The sequence below is a fragment of the Pleurodeles waltl genome, chromosome 8 (genome assembly GCF_031143425.1).
Source record: "Pleurodeles waltl isolate 20211129_DDA chromosome 8, aPleWal1.hap1.20221129, whole genome shotgun sequence".
Classification (NCBI taxonomy): domain Eukaryota; kingdom Metazoa; phylum Chordata; class Amphibia; order Caudata; family Salamandridae; genus Pleurodeles; species Pleurodeles waltl.
In genome coordinates, this window is record NC_090447.1 from 4,491,109 (window position 1) to 4,510,507 (window position 19,399).

At 46.3% G+C, this 19,399-nt stretch overlaps 1 protein-coding gene across 2 annotated transcripts in view; it reads left to right on the plus strand.

Moving 5' to 3' along the window:
* Positions 1 to 19,399, plus strand: part of LOC138249656 (NACHT, LRR and PYD domains-containing protein 3-like) — an 886,959-nt gene that overhangs the window by 76,395 nt on the left and 791,165 nt on the right. Inside the window, exons 3-4 of one of the 2 annotated variants that reach the window (XM_069203614.1) lie at positions 1,484 to 1,566; positions 6,702 to 6,774. The exons of the other annotated variant lie outside the window; for it this stretch is intronic. The gene's annotated coding sequence lies outside the window, so the exon portion shown is untranslated. The remainder of the gene's footprint in view (positions 1 to 1,483; positions 1,567 to 6,701; positions 6,775 to 19,399) is intronic. 2 annotated transcript variants of the gene reach the window in all.

Sequence of the window (19,399 nt, forward strand, 5' to 3'; positions counted from 1 at the left end):
TCCCAGACCTCTGTCATCTTGGATTCAGAGGTGTTGGGGCACAATGGACAGCTCTGTGTGGCCAGTGCCAGCAGGTGACGTCAGAGACCCCTCCTGATAGGTGCGTACCTCTTTCAGCAGCCAAGCCTCCTTTCTCAGTAGCCAATCCTCCTTTTCTGGCTATTTAGGGTCTCTCCTCTGGGCTATTCCTCAGATAACGAATGCAAGAGCTTACCAGAGTTCCTCTGCACTTCCCTCTTCGACTTCTGCCAAGAATCGACCGCTGACTGCTCCAGGACGCCTGCAAAACCACAACAAAGTAGCAAGACGACTACCAGCAAAATTGTACCGCCTCATCCTGCTGGCTTTCTCGACTGTTTCCTGGTGGTGAATGCTCTGAGGGCTGTCTGCCTTCACCCTCCACTGGAAGCCAAGAAGAAATCTCCCGTGGGTCGACGGAATCTTCCCCCTTGCTAACGCAGGCACCAAAAGACTGCATCACCGGTCCTCTGGGTCCCCTCTCATCCTGACGAGCGTGGTCCCTGGAACACAGGAGCTGGGTCCAAGTGTCTCCCACAGTCCAGTGGCCCTTCTGTCCAAATTTGGTGGAGGTAAGTCCTTGCCTCCTCACGCCAGACAGTAATCCTGTGTACTGCGTGATCTGCAGCTGCTCCGGCTTCTGTGCACTTTTCCAAAGATTCCTTTGTGCACCGCCTAGCCCGGGTCCCCAGCACTCCGTCTTGCATTGCCCAACTCACTAAGTTGGACTCCGACGTCGTGGGACCCTCCTTTGTGACTCTGAATCAACTGTTGTCCTCAGATCATCTAAGTGCCTGCTCCAGTACTTTTGCGGGTGCTGCCTGCTTCTGTGGGGGCTCTCTGAGTTGCTGAGTGCCCCCTCTGTGTCCTCTTCCAAGTGGCGACATCCTGGTCCTTCCTGGGCCCCAGCAGCACCCAAAATCCTCAACCACGACTCTTGCAGCTAGCAAGGATTGTTTCGGTCTTTCTACGTGGAAACACTTCTGCAACCTCCAGCACGCCGTAGGACATCTTCTCACCAAAGGGGAAGTTCCTGGCACTTTTTGTTGTTGCAGAATCCTCGGCTTCTTCCACCTGGAGGCAGCCCTTTTGCACCTTCATCCGGGGTTTAGTGGGCTCCTGCCCCCCCCTGGACACTTGCGTGACTCTTGGACTTGGTCACCGTCCTTTACAGGTCCTCAGGTCCAGGAATCCTTCTTCAGTGTTTTGCTGGTGCTTGTGGTTCTTGCAGAATCCCCTATCACGACGATTCTGTCTTTCTGGGGTAGTAGGGTAACTTTACTCCTAATTTTCAGGGTCTTGGGGTGGGGTATTGTGGTGGGGATCGGCGGTACAAATGACTCTGGGTCGTAGGTCAAGTGCCCAAAGCAGTTTATTGGGAAATAAATTGGATGTAAGAACAGAAATAATAGTAGGTGAATGATGATGAGGTCAACTTCTTCTCCTCCTTACTGTCTCTGGTCAGTGTTTCTTAGGTCTCTTGATGGTGTCGGCCCTCGTGACCTCCCAGGTGGAACCGGAAAACATAAAACACAGCAGGAAACAAGGGTAAGTGGTTTTCGGTATTCTGGGGTATTTGGGAAATAATCATGCAGGGGGGTAAGAACTGTGGAAGATAGAGGTGGGTTATAGGTAGCCCGTTAGTGAGTCGTGTCAGAAGTGGGATATTTGTGACAACTAATCTCTCCCTAGTGCAGACCCCAATCGTGCTTTTTCTTATGTCCTTCCCCATCTCCTGACCCCTTCACGCGTGCCCTCCTTCCGTCCTCCCCTCTGTTCCTCCTCCTCCTCCCCCTGGTGTTTTATATAAATAACGGTGTCTTCCCTGTCCTTGTAACAAGGACCGTACCTTGTTAAGCCACAACCCTTCAGGGTCGTGGCGGCAAAGGCTTGTCTCCGGGTCTCGGGTTTCCTCTTCGGCAGGTCCCTCTCATTCCTGTGGCGTCTTCCTTTTCTCCTCTGGTGTGTCCTCCTTCTCCTGTGAGGTCTCCTTCTGCTCCTCCAGTGTGCCTTCCTTCTCCTTAGGCGTCTCCTTCTGCTCCTCCGGTGTGCCTTCCTGCTCCTGCGGCGTCTCCTTCTGTTCCTCCTGCGTCTCAATCAGCTCCCGTGGTGGCATCCCTCGAGGGAACTCCTTCCGCCCTTTTCCGAGTCCCTCTTCTCTTTTTATGAGGGAATCCCGGAAATCATTTCTTCGCGTCTCTGAAAGCGTTCCCATGTTTCCATGGGAACGCGTGAGACCCAAAGCTGAGGCGCGCGGGAGGCGCCAGCCCGCGGCGGTAGTAGGCGTGGTCGAAGAGACCCGTCTACACTCCCCATCCCATGAACGGGACTGGTAGAGGACAGAAGAATCGGGGAACCGTGAAAGATAGTCAGCAGGGCCCTGCTGGGAACCAGGAATGTGGCGCACCTGAAAGGTAAAAGGTTGGAGTTCCAGAAACCATCTCAACACCCTGGAATTTGTGTCCTTATGTGAGGCTAACCAGGTCAACGGGGCATGATCAGTGAAGAGGATGAAGGGTCTTCCTAGGAGATAATATCGCAAACTTTCTACGGCCCGCTTAATAGCCAGACACTCCTTCTCAATAGCGAGGTTATGACATTCCCTGGGAAGTAGTTTACGACTTATACGTCCGTATATAAGTGGAAGGACTTGGAAAAGTCTGGACATTTAAGGACGGGTTTGGTTGTGAGGGACCGTTTTAACCGGTCAAAGCTGAGGAGTTGTGAGCTGGTGAATAAAGGTAGTTGGGAAAAGTATTGTTTTTCCAGGAGATCAGTGAGAGGGGAGGCAATTGTAGAGTACTGAGGAATGAACCTGCGATAGTACCCCACCAATCCTAAAAAGGACCGTAGTTCCTTCTTTGTTTTAGGTACTGGTACTTGCATTATGGCCTCAACTTTATCTTTCTGTGGTCGTAGAATTCCATTGCCAATAAGGTAACCAAGGTAAGCGATTTGAGTGTTCCCTAAGATACATTTTTTTGGGTTGGCCTAAGGCCAGCCTCTTCTAAGGCGTGGAACACAGTCTTGAGATGGTGAAGATGTTCAGACCAGGAGTTACTAAAAATTACAATATCATCTAGGTAAGCCGCTGCATATGCTTGGAACGGTTTTAAGAGCCGATCCATTAGGCCTTGAAATGTGGCTGGTGCCCCGTGGAGACCGAAGGGAAGAACAGTAAACTGGTATAGGCCCGGACTGGGTTGCAAAGGCTGTCTTTTCTTTGTCTGCGGTGGCGAGCGGGATTTGCCAGTACCCTTTCGTTAAATCTAGGGTTGACATGTAACGGGCACTTCCTAGTTTCTCCAACACGTCATCTACTCAGGGAATGGGATATGTATCAAAGAGCGATAAGTCATTTAACTTACGGAAGTCGATGCAAAATCGAACAGACCCGTCTGGCTTAGGGACTAGAACCACCGGGGAGCACCAAGGGCTTGTGGATGGTTCGATAACCCGTAAGGCTAACATTTTCTTTACTTCTTCTTCAATAAGATGTTTTCGTGCTTCGGGAATTCTATAGGGTCGTAATCAAACAGTTTTGCCCTCTGGGGTTCTGATACAGTGTTGGATCAATGTGGTTCAACCGGGCTTAGCTGAAAACAATAGGGAATGTTGATGTAACAGGGTGTATAGTTGGGTTTTATCAGACCCTCGGAGGGACTCATTTATACACGGACTTTCCCATTGGTCGTCTATATTGTTGGGATATAGATCCATCTCTAAATCCGGGGTTGGGGTGATTAAGAACCCAGAAGCAGAAATATTGGGAATGTCATCCGGTGTTTCCCATTTTTTTAGTAAATTAATGTGGTATATTTGGGTCCTTTTTGGGTTTTGATTTATTTCAATAAGATATGTGACAGGGGTGACTGCTTTTATTACCCAGTAGGGACCTTGCCACTTAGCTAATAATTTATTTTCAGAGGTAGGTCGCATTATCAGGACCTGGTCGTTAGACTCAAAGGATCGCATCTTGGTTCCCTGGTCATAATACGCTTTTTGTTTTGTCTGTGCTTTTTCGAGATGGTTCCTTACATCTTCCCAAACCGTTTGTAGGTGACCCTTCAGTTTATTGACATACTCTAGCAGAGGTTTTTCCTCCTCCCCCTCTTCTTCCCACCTTTCTGCTGCCATATCAAGCAAATTACGGGGCTGTCTCCCGAACACTAATTTGAACGGACTATGTCCCGTGGAAGATTGTTCGTGAGTTCGGATGGCATAGAGAACCAGAGGGAGTTTCTGATCCCAGTCCCTCCCGGAGTCTTCCACCATTTTCCGCAGCAGATTTTTAATGGTGCGGTTATAGCGTTCTACCAGACCATCCGTTTGTGGATGATATACAGAGGTTTTTACCTGGGTGATCCCGAGTAGTTTGCAAATCTGTTTCATAAGGGAGGACATAAATGGGGTACCCTGGTCTGTTAGGATTTCTTGGGGAAATCCAACCCGGGAGAATAAATTTATCATGGCTTGGGCTACTACCTTAGAGGTCATACTGGACAAGGGAATTGCCTCGGGGTATCTGGTGGCGTAGTCTTCCAGAACAAGTATGTAGGTGTGGCCCTTGGAGGATGGTAATAAGGGTCCTACTAGATCCATACCCACGCGACTGAAGGGAACCTCGATAATGGGCAAGGGTTGTAAAGGGACCTTCAACAAGGCTCCTGGTTCTATTAATTGACACCTCGGACACTGTAAGCAGTATTTCCTAATGTGAGCGTACACCCCTGGCCAATAGAATCGTCTTAACAAATATTCCTCAGTTTTTTCTCGACCGTAATGTCCACCCCCTTGCTGGTTATGGGCTAAAAATAGGACCTGGTTCCGATACGGCTCAGGTACTACTAGTTGTTTCTTCTCTCCATAGGGGGATGATGTGACTCTATACAAAAGGTTCTTATGAATTAGAAAATAAGGACCCACCTCTTCTGTGATCTCTGTCTTGGCGTTTTTCCACGCGTGACAGAGAGTGGGGTCCTCTCGTTGACTAGCTCTGAAAGAGAGGTTGGTGTTGTTGCTGCTGGCTACTACTTTTTCCGGTAACAGTTCAGTTCTTGATGTCTGGTATTTGCACTTTTCCTGTCTTTTCTCCCTTCTTGTCAGTTTAGTGCGAATCGGGGGGCTCTCTTTGTGACTATTGGAAAAGGGGGCTTCCGTCCACCAATCTGGAGATATTACCTGTTTTTTTATTTTTTCTAAAAGAGCAGTGAACCGCATATAATCTGTACCGATGACACAATCTTCCACCAATCTGTCCATAACCCCTACAGGAAGGAAGTCATGAAATTCTCCCCATTCTACCTTGATCAATGCCAGAGGATAATTTTCCTTATCCCCATGAATGCAACAGATGGTAACCCACTGACTCGGGCCGGTTCAGTTTGATTCATGAGGTTGCTACGTATTACGGACTGGCTACAGCCCGAATCAACTAGGGCTTCTACTGGGGTTCCATTAACTTTGATGGTCTGTTTGTACTTATTATGCCCTCTCCCAGTGCACAGTACCCTACCCCGGGTGACTCCTATCTCCATAGGTTCTACGCGGTCACTTTTTCTGGGACACACTCTCGCAATGTGTCCCCACTCCCCACAGCTAAAACATTGCAGTTGTTGCACGGGGTTTGGTTCTCCGGGTCTGTGAGGTCCAGGCTCTTCTACTGATCGTCGAAGAGGATATTTGAGGGTACCCATGGGAAGTTTGACAATGTTTTGGGGACCTAAAGACTTGACGTCAACTGATCTGTGATATGCACAAGCTAGGTCTACGGCCAGTTCTGTGTCTATCTTGGAGTGTTGCCTAATCCAGTTCCTAGTACTGCCTGGGAGGGAATCCAAATATTGTTCAAGGATAACCGCTTTAATGATATCTTCTCGGTCGGTTCCCAAGGGACCCAGCCATTTTAGTCCCAAGTCCTTTACCCTAAAGTAGAATGTACGGGGGTCCTCACTCTGTCCCCATTTTACCTTTCTGAACTTCATTCTATAATATTCAGAGTCGTGACCCACTCTTTCCAAAATACTACTCTTAATGTCTTTATAAGGAGTAGTACCCCCAGGATTTGCGGCCTGGTATGCTGTCTGAAGGATTCCCGTTAGGAGGGGGCAACATACCCCTAATGTCCCCAGCGCTCTTCCGGCCATTGGGCTGAGGAGGCCACACGTTCAAAATTTGTGAAAAAGGAATCAGGGTCCTCTCCTTGAAATTTTTGTAGGACCGAGCTCGGAACATTAGGGTGTACTTTGCTTGCTGCAATAGTGTCCGTTAACTTCTGGAGCGAATACTCATGCACAAGCTGATTGTTAGCCATTATGGTGGCTTGACTTTTTAAGGCTGTTTGAAGAGCCTCCCTGTCCTCTTTTGCTTCCCTCTGGTGTGCCTCCCATACCAATTGGAGGTGTCGTGGGCCTTCCGCCAACTGCTTGATCATATCTTCCAGCGTGGGATTCTCCCTCATCCTGTGTGCCTCAACGTACCGCCTATGGTTTCTGATCCCACTTCTGACACCACTGTGGTGGGGATCGGCGGTACAAATGACTCTGGGTCGTAGGTCGAGTGCCCAAATCGGTTTATTGTGAAATAAATTGGATGTAAGAACAGAAATAAGAGTAGGTGTATGATGATGAAGCCGTTCGGTCAACTTCTTCTCCTTCTTACTGTCTCTGGTCTGTGTTTCTTAGGTCTCTTGATGGTGTCGGCCTTCGTGACCTCCCAGGTGGAACCGGAAAACATAAAACACAGCAGGAAACAAGGGTAAGTGGTTTTCGGTATTCTGGGGTATTTGGGAAATAATCATGCAGGGGGGGAAGAACTGTGGAAGATAGAGGTGGGTTATAGGTAGCCCGTTAGTGAGTCGTGTCAGAAGTGGGATAATTGTGACAACTAATCTCTCCTTAGTGCAGACCCCAGTCGTGTTTTTTCTTATGTCTTTCTCCCTCTCCTGACCCCTTCACGCGTGCCCTCCTTCCGTCCTCCCCTCTGTTCCTCCTCCTCCTCCCCCTGGTGTTTTATATAAATAACGGTGTCTTCCCTGTCCTTGTAACAAGGACCGTACCTTGTTAAGCCACGACCCTCCATGGTCGTGGCAGCAAAGGCTCGTCTCCAGGTCTCGGGTTTCCTCTTCGGCAGGTCCCTCTCGTTCCTGTGGTGTCTCCCTTTTCTCCTCCGGTGTTTCCTCCCTCTCCTGTGAGGTCTCCTTCTGCTCCTCCAGTGTGCCTTCCTTCTCCTTCGGTGTCTCCTTCTGCTCCTCCGGTGTGCCTTCCTGCTCCTGCGGCGTCTCCTTCTGTTCCTCCTGCGTCTCCGTCAGCTCCCGTGGTGGCATCCCTCGAGGGAACTCCTTCTGCCCTTTTCCGAGTCCCTCTTCTCTTTTTATGAGGGAATCCCGGAAATCATTTCTTCGCGTCTCTGAAAGCGTTCCCATGTTTCCATGGGAACACGTGAGACCCGAATCTGAGGCGTGTGGGAGGCGCCAGCCCGCGGCAGTAGTAGGTGTGGTCAAAGAGACCCGTCTACAGGTATCTTGGACACCCTTACTGGTTTCTTACAGTCCAAGCAACCCTCTACAACCTTCACTAGGCCTGGGGTCCATTCGTGGTTCGCATTCCACTTTTGGAGTACACGGTATGTGTTGCCCCTAGGCCTATTTCTACCTATTGCATCCTATTGTGATTCTACATTGTTTGCACTACTTTTCTTACTGTTACTTACCTGTTTTGGGTTTGTGTACATATAATTTGTGTATATGACTTACCTCCTAATTCAGGGTATCATCTGAGATACTTTTGGCATATTGGCTCTAAAATAAAGTACCTTTATTTTTAGTAACTATGAGTATTGTGTTTTCTTATGATATTGTGCTATATGATGTAAGTGGTATAGGAGGAGCTTTGCGTGTCTCCTAGTTCAGCCTAAGCTGCTTTGCCATAGCTACCTCTATCAGCCTAAGCTGCTAGAAACACCTCTACTCTACTAATAAGGGATAACTGGACCTGGCACAATGTGTAAGTACCACAAGGTACCCACTAGAAGCCAGGCCAGCCTCCTACAGATTACAATTATGGTTTAAATTATGTTCTGGGTGTCAAGACCTAGGCTACCTATTATGGAGCAATATATTGATGAAAGGAGTGCTGGCATAGAAAAGTATGATGAATTGTTGTGTAGCCAGTGTTGGTGAGAAAGTGAATGCTTTATTTAAAAGTAAATGGAAGAAGGCAACAATTGCGTGTGTGGATAATGAATACACAGCACAATAAAAGTGAAATGAATAGTGACACTCGTGTTTTTTGGGAATTAAAAAATGAATTGTCAGAAGAGGATGGTGTGGTGTTACACAATGAGAAAAGGTTTCCACCGAGTGCGCTAAGAAATAAGATTCTGGAAATTTGCCACAAAGGTCATTTGAGAATTTCAAAGACCAAAAGCAGAGTAAAGGAATTATATTGGTGGCCTGGTGTGGACGTGGCTGTTGAAAGGAGAGTTGGGCATTGTGATTTATGCAATGATCTTAAAAAACCCTAGGTATGTGTACTCACAGTAAACACATGGTAAAATGGACTGCGCATGTTTACCGCCGGTGCCGCCGTGCTAAGGAAAGGCTGTTGTGACACAGCAAGGGCAGGAGGCCCCGGGCGGGTTACATGTGATCATGTGTGCACATGGATGCGCACCCATGTGAGGGCTGTGGGCGAGGATTCCTGGTGTGCGCAGCCCAAGAACAGCGCTTAGGTAAGTCTGGTGCAGGATGAACTATGCTGAGTGGGTGATGACCTGGAGTAGGTCTCATGAGAGGGGTGTACACATTTGAGGGAGAATCAGTGTACTTACTGTCTTTTCACTGTAGGGACACTCAGTTCAATGCCAATGTCAGTGTGCTTAAGGTATTTCAATTGTAGGGATACACCATTAAATGTCAATGGGAAAGGAGGGCCTAGGGGGCAACTCCAGTTCTCTGGGGTCCACCGAGACCAGAGTCACACCAAAGTACACTGTAACCTGTAAGAAAAGAATGATGCAGCATGTTACAAGAGCATAGTTGTACAACTTATGGGTCATCCATGGATGTCATCTTTCTCTGACTCAGCTCAGGATTAGGGCCAATTACTGCTCTGTCCAGTTGCTTGAGCAGGGCCTTGCATCAATCATCCATCTGTCATTCCGAGCCAGGAGCAGGCTGGAGAGGCCCTGCGAGGAATGTCAGTGAGGAGGGGCTGAGACTTTCAGAGCACATGTGGCAACTAACTCCTGGAGGATGCCATTTTGAGCTATCCCAGAAGATCGTGCAAGAAGGAGGGGACGGGGGCAAGGAAGTGATGTGGCACATCTGGATAGGCCAGAGGTGCAGACCTGCTGGACACTTCTGCCCCCACTTAAAAGGTCGTGCACAGGGGAGAGCTCTCTCTCCTGGCTGTGCTTCACTGCTGGACACTGGGACTGCAGACGGGCATCATGGACAACTGGAAGGAAGAACCCCCTGACTGCCCCTGGGGCAGGGACTCTGCCCCTGAAGGACTCCAGGCCAGCGAGGCGAATACCAGGGCCAGGCAAGCTGGTCCCTTTACCCCCCCCCAGAGGACTAGTTGGGGGAAGGACTGGGCTAGTGCAAGGAGAACACGCTGCCCAGAAGGAAAAGAGGGCACTCAGAGGAAAGGCTGGCGCAGGGAGTCAGTGGGACTGGCTCCCTATGATCTGGGACACTTCGAGGCCAGGAGGCCTAAGGAGAGTGTTCCTGGTGGCAAGGGCTTGTCACCAGGAGCGAAACGACACCGGAATTATGAGAATCGTACCTTGGGGGCCCGAGATATCCAGGGAAGAAGGATTGTGACCTTTGACCTTTTGAGAAGCAGCGAAGAAGCGCGTGGGGCTCAGCCGCTGCTCCAGACTGTGCCCCCGGGTTGGGCCAGGGCCCGGGGGCCGCCCCAGGAGGAAGAGGAGCGAGGGGAGTGCCCTCGCACTCCCCCTCAGGAAGAGGAAGGGACCCCGGACCCCATCCCGGGGCCCCGTGAAGCCTGGCCTGTTTTGATTTGATGGGGGGAGGCGCCGTCACTCACCCCCCCTGCCAGCCGAAGAAAAGTCAGAGAGCGCCGTCGCGCTCCCCGTGAAAATGGTGAAATGGGGCCACAGACCCCATCTGGGGGCCCCAGGAAGAAGGAGGAGTGGGCAGCCGGCGGTGGAGGTGCCGCCGAAGAAGAAGCCGGGGAGCGCCATTACGCTCCCTGTTAAGATGGATCCGAGAGGCCCCAGACCCCATCCTGGGGCCCCAGCCGAAGTCAAGTCGGGGGACGCTATCGCGCCCCCCATGAAAATAACCACTGGGGCCCCGGACCCCATCCCGGGGCCCCAAAGGGAAGATGGTGTAAGGGAGCGCCGTTGCGCTCCCCGTGGAGTCGTGGATGGACTCCCCGACCTACAGCCCGGGGCCCCACAGCTGTCGTGGAAGAAGGGGGGAGTGCCATTGCACTCCCCCAAGCAGCCCGTCCGGCCGCAAGCCTGCACCGTCTGCCCGCTGGAGCGGGCAGACAGCACAGAGAAGGCCGGCTCCCATGGCAGCACACAGGGGTGCTGGCCATGCGGGGAGCCGGAGGGGGCGGCCAGGGGTGGGCTCCCTGCTCCGCCCTCCATGATGGAGCACTTACCTTGTGTGGGGGTGTCCGGGTGCGACCAGGCACCCCCCTGGAAGAAGCCTCAGCTTTGCTGGCATGTTGGCTCTCCCCGGTGTAGCGGGAGAGCCGCTCATCTCATATGCGGCCGTCCCAGCATGCTTTGCGGGGCATCAGCAGGGGTTTAGTCCCCTAAACCAGCTTGGGGTGGTTCCAGGGAGATGGGGCCACCACCAAACCCATGCCCATGGACAGGGGGAGCTGCAGGAGCAGCCCAGCCTCCCCCCAAAGCAGTTTGCGGCCCCACCCTAGGTAGGGTGGGACAAAGGAATGATAACCCCCCAAGGGCTTTCCTTGTTGGTAGAGCATAAGCTTATGTGGACTTTTGGTTTGGCTTGTGGGACTGTGCCTACTAGAGGTGTAGGCTGGTATTACCCAATGTATTCAACTGTTATTTGATGGTCCATTAAGAGTAATTTGAATGTAATCCGAAAGTAATCCTAATGGTTAAATTGCTTGAATATGGTCCTATATGTTCCCTGTTGATGCTAGTTTGAATTATGAGACTGACAGCCATTTCTTGGCACCATAGATGTACTTAATTGAAGATGTTACAGTCAAATGTTAAAATGTTGCAGGGGGACAGGTCAAATGTTAAATTGTTGCAGGGGGACACCGGGGATTGTTTTGCCATGTGGGTTGTTGGATTATATCCTCTCTTGGAGGAGACATGAGAGATTACACAATGTCCTCCCAGAGTTATTCCATCACTTTGTGTATATTTGTAGATTGTTGCATAGTATTGAGTAGTGTGTGTGTGAGTAATAAATGTACTTTTACTTTATCAAAAGAAAAGCACAGACTGGACAATCATTTATTGAGAGTCATACTTGTGTGCTCGTGAATGGGGATTACTAGCCCACACCACCTCCCTTGAGTAAGCCTTGGACTGCTCTGCAAGCTACCCCATGAGAGTCAAGCTCTACAATCGGGAGTTTGGTTCCCAGTGGTGGTCGCGTGCGGACTCATTACTTGGGCAGGCCACACAACTAATGACCCACCTTCCAACACATACCAAAGAACATTATGGTGTACTATGATCACTTTGCTAAGTAGTCGGAAATAGATATTCTTCTTAAAGCAGATTCTTATGCTGAAGTTAGTGTTTTTGCATCATATTTTCTAAGAGTAGGGGTACCAAAATGCAAAATCAATGACAACAGGCCACAATTTATTAGAGAAGTATTTAAAAACTATCTGCATAGAAGTACCATAATAAATGACACAATATCTGTGTACCATTCCTCAGGTAATGGTACTGTTGAGCGGTTCAATAATTTTATAAAGAACAACTTACAATTAGCAGAGATTTCAGGGCAAAGGTGGAAAACCAAGGTATGGAAAAGAGTGTGGCCACACAGAGTAACACCTTGAACACCAACTGGGTGCAGCCCCTTCGAACTCAAGGGGGGAGTTTCATTGAGAAAGGATAATGTTGGATGAGCAGTGCCAGAATGAGTGGGTGGACACCAGAAATAGTTAAATGCAATTTGGACAAAGCAAAGGACAATTACAAAAAATACTATCATCGCAAACATTGATGTAAAAAAAAATCATGTGAATGTGGGAGACTTGGTAAAAATAAAAAAAACAGGTGTATATAAGAAGGATGAAGGCAAGTTTTATGATCCTGTTAAAGTGGTTAAGGTTTTCTGCAACCCTTTTTTATCGGAGGATGAAAAAATCTGGCACACAAGTCGGGTATCTTTAAACAGAGGCAAGGTTACAACTACATTACTGTTCATAAGTAATGGTAATATGCGGAGAGTGCCAGGTCAAAATGACTGATTGACGGGGGAAGAATATGATCAGGAACAAAGTGCCAGAAATAAAAATGTTAATGAAAAGATGGTAGTGGTCCTGGCAGAGTTCACCTCTGGATCTCATCCATGTACAAGTTAGTGATGGATCTTCTTACAAAGATGATGACAGTCACAGTCTAAATAACAGAAGTGAAGGTAAGTATGGGAGGTTTGGTAGAAAAATCAGCAAAACAACAAAATTCAAGAATTTGGTTTGTGCATAAAGTACTATATTCGTTATTTATTTTATAGTTTTGGAAGGTTCCTCATGTTAATTACAATAGTATTCTTCTATCTAGTACGTTTCTATGTAGTAACACTGTAATTTCATTAGTTATTTTTATGTTCATATCTCTCATCAGTTTGTGTTCTCAGGGGGTAGATATGTTGTGATGTAGGCAGTAAAGAATGTAAATAAGTTTTATAATGATGTCACTGTGGAATGTGACTAAATGGGCTGGAACATGGAATGTTGGGGAGAGAAGTGCAGGGATGTGCTGGCAGCCGGATGTGTTGCCAGGGTTAAATATATTCACAATAAATCTGTTCTCAAGACATCAAGTGTGCGGATGAATCATTACAAAAGTGATAGTAAATTAGTACTTTTAAGAACTCAAGAGATACTTGCCTCTTCTATGAAAGATTCAGTGTATATTCTTTTGGGGTATTGGGTTTGAGGCTAGGGAAGCACAATGCAAAAGTATGAACAAAATATGCGGTATTACAGAAAATACCTGTGATTCCTTAAAAATGTGCTATTAGGTACATGTGGGTTAGAGAGTTTGAGAAAATCCAAAAGGCAAGAAAGACACAAAAATGCAATAAGGTCGACAAACATGAGGTCGGCATCCCAAATCAGTCGGACTCACCCCATAGGAAGTGTGTAGTAGTTTGGAGCCCCTTTGCGTGTGCAGTCAATTATTGTTCTTTTCATGCACACGCAATGGATCCGTTCGCACAAGGCTGGTTTTCTGTGTTCGGTTTTCTGCCGCGTGTGTGTGCACGAGAGAAAACCGAACGTCGGAGGAGCGGCAGTTGGAGCAGGGGAGCGACTCACCCCATAGGAAGTGTGTAGTAGTTTGGAGCCCCTTTGCGTGTGCAGTCAATAATTGTTCTTTTCATGCACATGCAGCGGAGCCGCTCGCACGAGGCTGGTTTTCTGTGTTCGGTTTTCTGCTGCATGTGTGTGTGCGAGAGAAAACCGAACGTCGGAGGAGCGGCAGTTGGAGCAGGGGAGCCTCGGCCTGGTCTGCACTGCGCTGGGGTGATTTTGATGATTAAACAATTATGAAATAAACTGTTCACATCGGATCCTGCGTTCTGGAAGTCATTACACAGATTACTTTATGTGGCGACGAGCTGGGGAGCTAAATCACCCCAAGTGTTTACCTGTTCTTTACGAGGCACTCACCCGCTGATGGTACCTTTCACCCTCGATCCCTGAGGAGCCTCTGGACAGCGCTGTTCACGGTGAGGCAAAACTCATTACTGCCTGCAGTTCTTCCCACGACTCTCTAGTCAGAGGGTGTGTCTACAGAAAGACTTTATTCTTAAGGAAACGTGGCAGCCATCTTTAAACAATAAATCTTACTAAGGATTTAATGACTTTTTACAGGCAAATACTTGCTGTGAGATTTGTAAATTGGTAAAGACATTGAATTTGATATTTTTGCATTGTTCTAAGTGACATTGTTACTCCATCTAGCTGTCATGCAATCTGTTAACCCACCTCCACCATTTTTGGAAACACCTGGGGAGCCAGCCATACCATGGAAACAGTGGTATGATGCCTTTGAAACGTATTTGGGTGCTATTGGTGCATCAAGGTTTAGACCTGAAAGGAAAAAATGTTTGTTGCTGCATTCCTTAGGATTCGAGGGAAGATCTGTGTTTAAACATTTACCTGATATTCAATTAGAGGACGGTGAAGAACTTGATCAATTTGAAGAAGCTCTTAAGAAACTAGTTACCAGATTTGGTGCCCCACCAAGTTTGGTTATAGCAAGACATACGTTTTTTAGGCGAGAACAGAAAGGTGGAGAAGATGTCAATACTTACATATCTTCTTTAAGGAAACTTTCTTCAGAATGTGGTTTTGAAGCATTTGCTGATCAGTTAATACATGACCAATTCATGTCACTGTTCGGATAAGTCCATCAAGCAAAAGTTATTGTCCTTGGGAAATCCATCTTCATCGGATTCAATTAGAATTGCCAAAAGTATTGAAACTGCAATTAAATCAGCTAAAGAGTTGGAACATCCACATGTGGAACAAAATAATGTGGTTCAGAGATCAGATGACAGACGCAAGATGAACAATCCTTCATGCAGCAAAGGAGAAGTGGCCAAGCATAATAGTTTTTTCAAACAAACTAACATATGTTTCAGGTGTGGTTATCCACCACATCTGAAAGGTGGGAAGAATTGTCCAGCAAAAAAATGTTCAATGCAGATTATGTGGCAAAACAGGACACTTCACAAAAGTATGTCAAAGTAACAAAAGTGGTAACACTAAGGTCAATGCTGTTGATGAGAGAGATGACAGAATGGTTGAATTGATGAGTGAGATGCAGGAAATGATTCTGGCTGTGGGTGAACATGTTGTAAGAAGTGGTAATCCTGATCACTGCATTGATCCTTACATTTTAGTTCAGGTAGGTGACAAACATTTAAGGTTGTTAGCTGATTCTGGTGCCAGGATCACTATGATTACTCAGGAGTTATTTGAGCAAAATTGGGGTACACGAAAATTGAACCCACCAGACAGGTCACTGGTTTCATACAAGGGAAGGAGGATTGATTTTGTGTTTTTTTTTAAAGATGTCCTTGTTTTCAAAGGGTGACGGATTTTTTGGAAGGTCTATGTGGCTGTCAAAGGATTAAACATTTTGGGTTGGTTTCATCAAGGGTTGTTTGGCATGGTTTTGCGCCCAGGTACGGGTGATCAGGTAACAGTTGTAAGGGATTCCTCTGATATAGAAAATTTGCTTAATGAGTTTCCTAGAGTTTTTTCGGGAGAACTAGGGAAGATAAGAGGCTTTACACATAAAATAAAATTCAAAGACAATGCCATTCCTTTAAAGCAAAAATTGAGAGGTGTACCATTTAGTGTCATTGAGGATCTAGAAAAAGAATTGGAGAGTTTACGAATAAAGGGAATCATTGAACCTGTTGATCCTTCTTTATGGTTATCACCTTTGGTAGTGGCAAAAAAAATTAAGAACTGAGGGTATGTGTCGACTTGAGGGCACTTAACAGAGAGATTTGGGTGGACTCTCATCCACTGCCAAAGATTGGTGAGATGCTCTCTTGCATAACTGGAGCTAAACTGTTTACGAAACTTGACTTAGCCGCTGCTTACAACCAGGTAGAATTGACACCGGATTCTCGTCACATCACTGCTTTTATTTCCCCGTGTGGGACTTATCAATATTTTCGTATGCCGTTTGCACTGGCGTCGGCAGCGTCGGTGTTTCAAAGAATAATGTCTACGCTGCTTAAAGACATAAATAAAGTGTGTGTTTTTCATGATGGTGTATTAATCCATGCAAGTGATCGCCATGAACATGATGAGATTTTGAGGCATGTCCTGAAAAGGTTTAATAGTGCTGGTGTTGTATTGAAAAGAGAAATGTGTCAGTTTTTGCAAACGTCTGTAGAATATTTGGGGCATGTCATGACAGCAGAAGGTGTTTATCCCAAACCGGGTCTTGTAGAATCGATTGTAGGAGCACCTGCACCTCAGGACAATGTGGGTGTCAAATCTGTTTTGGGACTTTGTGAGTTGTATTCTAGGTTTATTGAAAACTTTGCGACTTTAGTCGACCCATTTCGAATCTACTGAAAATAAAAACAGATTTTGTGTGGGATGCTGAGTGTGTGGAAGCTTTTGACACCATTAAACAAAGCTTGGGTAGTGTGAGTGTATTACGATCTTATGATGATAATTTAAAGTGTTGTTTGACTGTTGATGCCAGCAAGTTCAGTGTTGGGGCTGTTTTGACGCAAATCAGTGGGAAACAGGAACATACCATTGGTTTTGCGTCAAGAGTGCTCAGACCAAATTAAATATACTATTCTGTAACAGAAAAAGAACTATTAGCATGTTGGTGGGCAATTGAGAAATTTAAATCTTATCCTTGGAGAAGAAATGTTTTGCTCCAAACAGACCATAAACCGTTTTATTTTAAATGGTACTAATGTCAAAAGTAGCACACCAAGAATCGCAAGATTTGCAGCCAGGTTATTGCAATATGATTTTACGGTGGTGCACATTTCTGGGGGAAAGAATGTGAGAGCAGATTATCTCTCTAGGAATCCCATTACTGGAGAAATTGGTGGGAAAGATGACATTCAAGATGAAAATTGTTTCATTGCGGCTATCGAATTGGAATGTACTGGGTCATTTTCTGAAGTGTATTGGAAAGATGCAACAAATGATCCCGTACTCTCTAAAGTCTTGACGTACGTTGAGGAAGGATGGCCTCATGAGAAAAGTTTGAATTTGAGTACTCAACCTTTTTTCAAGGTGTCAGATGAGCTGACTATTGAAGATGGTGTTATATTGAGAAATGATAAGCTTGTTCCTCCTGAAGGTATTAGATCTATCATTCTGGAAAAAGCACATGAGGGTCATTTGGGTGCTACACTTACCAAGAAAAGGGTGAGAGAATACTATTGGTGGCCGCAAATGGACAAGGACATTGAAGCACTTGTCAAATATTGTCACATCTGTTCGACCAGTGATAAGACGCTGAAGACGTCAACTCCTCCGCTTAAGCCTATTGAATGTCCATCAGGTCCGGGGGAAAAGATTGGTATCGATTTATTAAGACCGTTCTATTTGCTTCCACCTAAATTACGATATGCTTATGTTGTAGTTGATTACTTTTCCAAGTGGCTTCATGTGAAGTTTGTAGGACATGCTGATTCCACGTCAGTTGTGTCTTTTCTAAAAGATGTATTTTTGGAGGAAAGGTTTCCCAAGGAACTTGTTTCTGATAATGGGGTGCAATTTGTTTCAAGTGAGGTTGAGCATTTTCTCAATGAATGTGCAATCAAACATTTGAAAAGTTCACTTTACCAACCGCAAACTAATGGTTTGGTTGAACGCTTTAATAGAGCGGTTGGTGAATGTGCCCAGTGGGCTTTAGCTAATAGATGTGTAGTTGACGTGGCTGTAAAGAGTATGCTCTGGTTCTACAGAACAACGCCCCATTCAAGCACAGGGGTGTCTACGTTTGAAGTGCTTATAGGGAGGAAGCCTGCCACTCTATTTAGACCAGCTTGGATGTCCAAATATTTGAAACATTCTATGTGTAAGAAAGACATTGACTTTAAGGTTCGTTCAAATATAGGAAAAGCCCAAGCAAAGCAAAAAACATACTATGACAAGAATAGAAGTGTGAAGAAGTTACAATTCACGGTTGGTGATTGGGTACGGGTCAAAATGCCTAGTTTTTTCAGGAAAGGTGACTCAAAGTTTTCTGAACCTCTAAGGATGGACAAGGTGTGTGGTAATGCTGTTCGTGTTGGTGGATGTAATTGGTGGAATGTGGTAAAAGTGGTACAAGTTTTATCAAAGTATACTTCCTTGCCACCTAGCGATCCGCTGATTGATGGAGGGCAGAATACAAAAGTGAAGAAATCCTTGAGTGTACAAAAATCTGGTGATATTAAACCTTTGTGCCCTAAAGTGGTGGACACATGCTCTGAACTTTTGCCTGTTAAAAAAAGTTGTAGGGCGCACAATTTACCTCTGAGATACCGTTAAGTGCGAATCTTCGTGTTGCTTAAGTTTTAATATGTTATGGTAAAGGGAAAACATAATATATGTACCAGGTGTTTTTCATTTACCAGTGCAATATTGTAAAGTAAGAGGGTTGATGTTGGTTGTTTTTTTGACACCTCCTGTTTTATTTGTTTGCTTTAAGAAAAAAAAATATATATATATTTTTTTTTAAAGGGAAAACTAAATGTAGTAGTTTGGAGCCCCCTTGCGCGTGCAGTCAATTATTGAGGTTTTCATGCACGCGCAACGGAGCTGCTCACATGAGGCTGGTTTTCTATGTTCTGTTTTCTGCTGTGTGTGTGTACGCGAGAGAAAACCGAACGTCGGAGGAGCGGCAGTTGGAGCAGGAGAGCGACGGCCTGGTCAGCACTGGGCAGGGGTGATTTTGATGATTTAACAATTATTTAACAATTATTAAATAAACTGTTTACATCGGATCCTGTGTTCTGGAAGTCATTACACAGCTTACGTTAAAGTGCCGGTGAGTGGACGGGTTAGGAAAAGGCAGATTTAGGGGTAGAAGTGAATCTTCAAATCATCATCATGGGTCGGAGTCCAACATCTTACGGGGTCTGGTCAAAATAGAGGTGTGGGCAGACTCCTGGAAGACTCTGTTTTTTATCCACTTACATTGTGCGGGATACCCTCAAACCCGAAGTATAGGGCAGACTGGACCCCCACTTCGGATGGGGCAAAAGACCAGAGGCAGTGAAAAAAGCTTTATATACAAGACCAGCAAATTATCTAGAAAGTAACCATATGATTGCTGAAATGCTGGAGTTCTGCCTAACTAACAACATATTCTGCTTTAAAAATGTGTATTACATCCAGAAATGCGATGAGAGCAAAAATGCCTGTATCCTCAGGGTGTAGTAGAGAAGAGATGGCTGTGGAATGATGTAGCCAACATGGAGAAACAAAACAATCTTCTAGCAATGACATTCTAATGGTCTGCTGAGGATCAGGACCACCCTTGAAAGAATACATCAAAAGTAGGAACACCAATAACTAGATCCCCTTCACTATTTCTGATACAACAGAGGTCTTTCCAGATCTAACCATCTTCATAGGAAGGTACATTACTACTAACCAAGATCCATTGCAAAGAAACAGCAACAAAATCCATT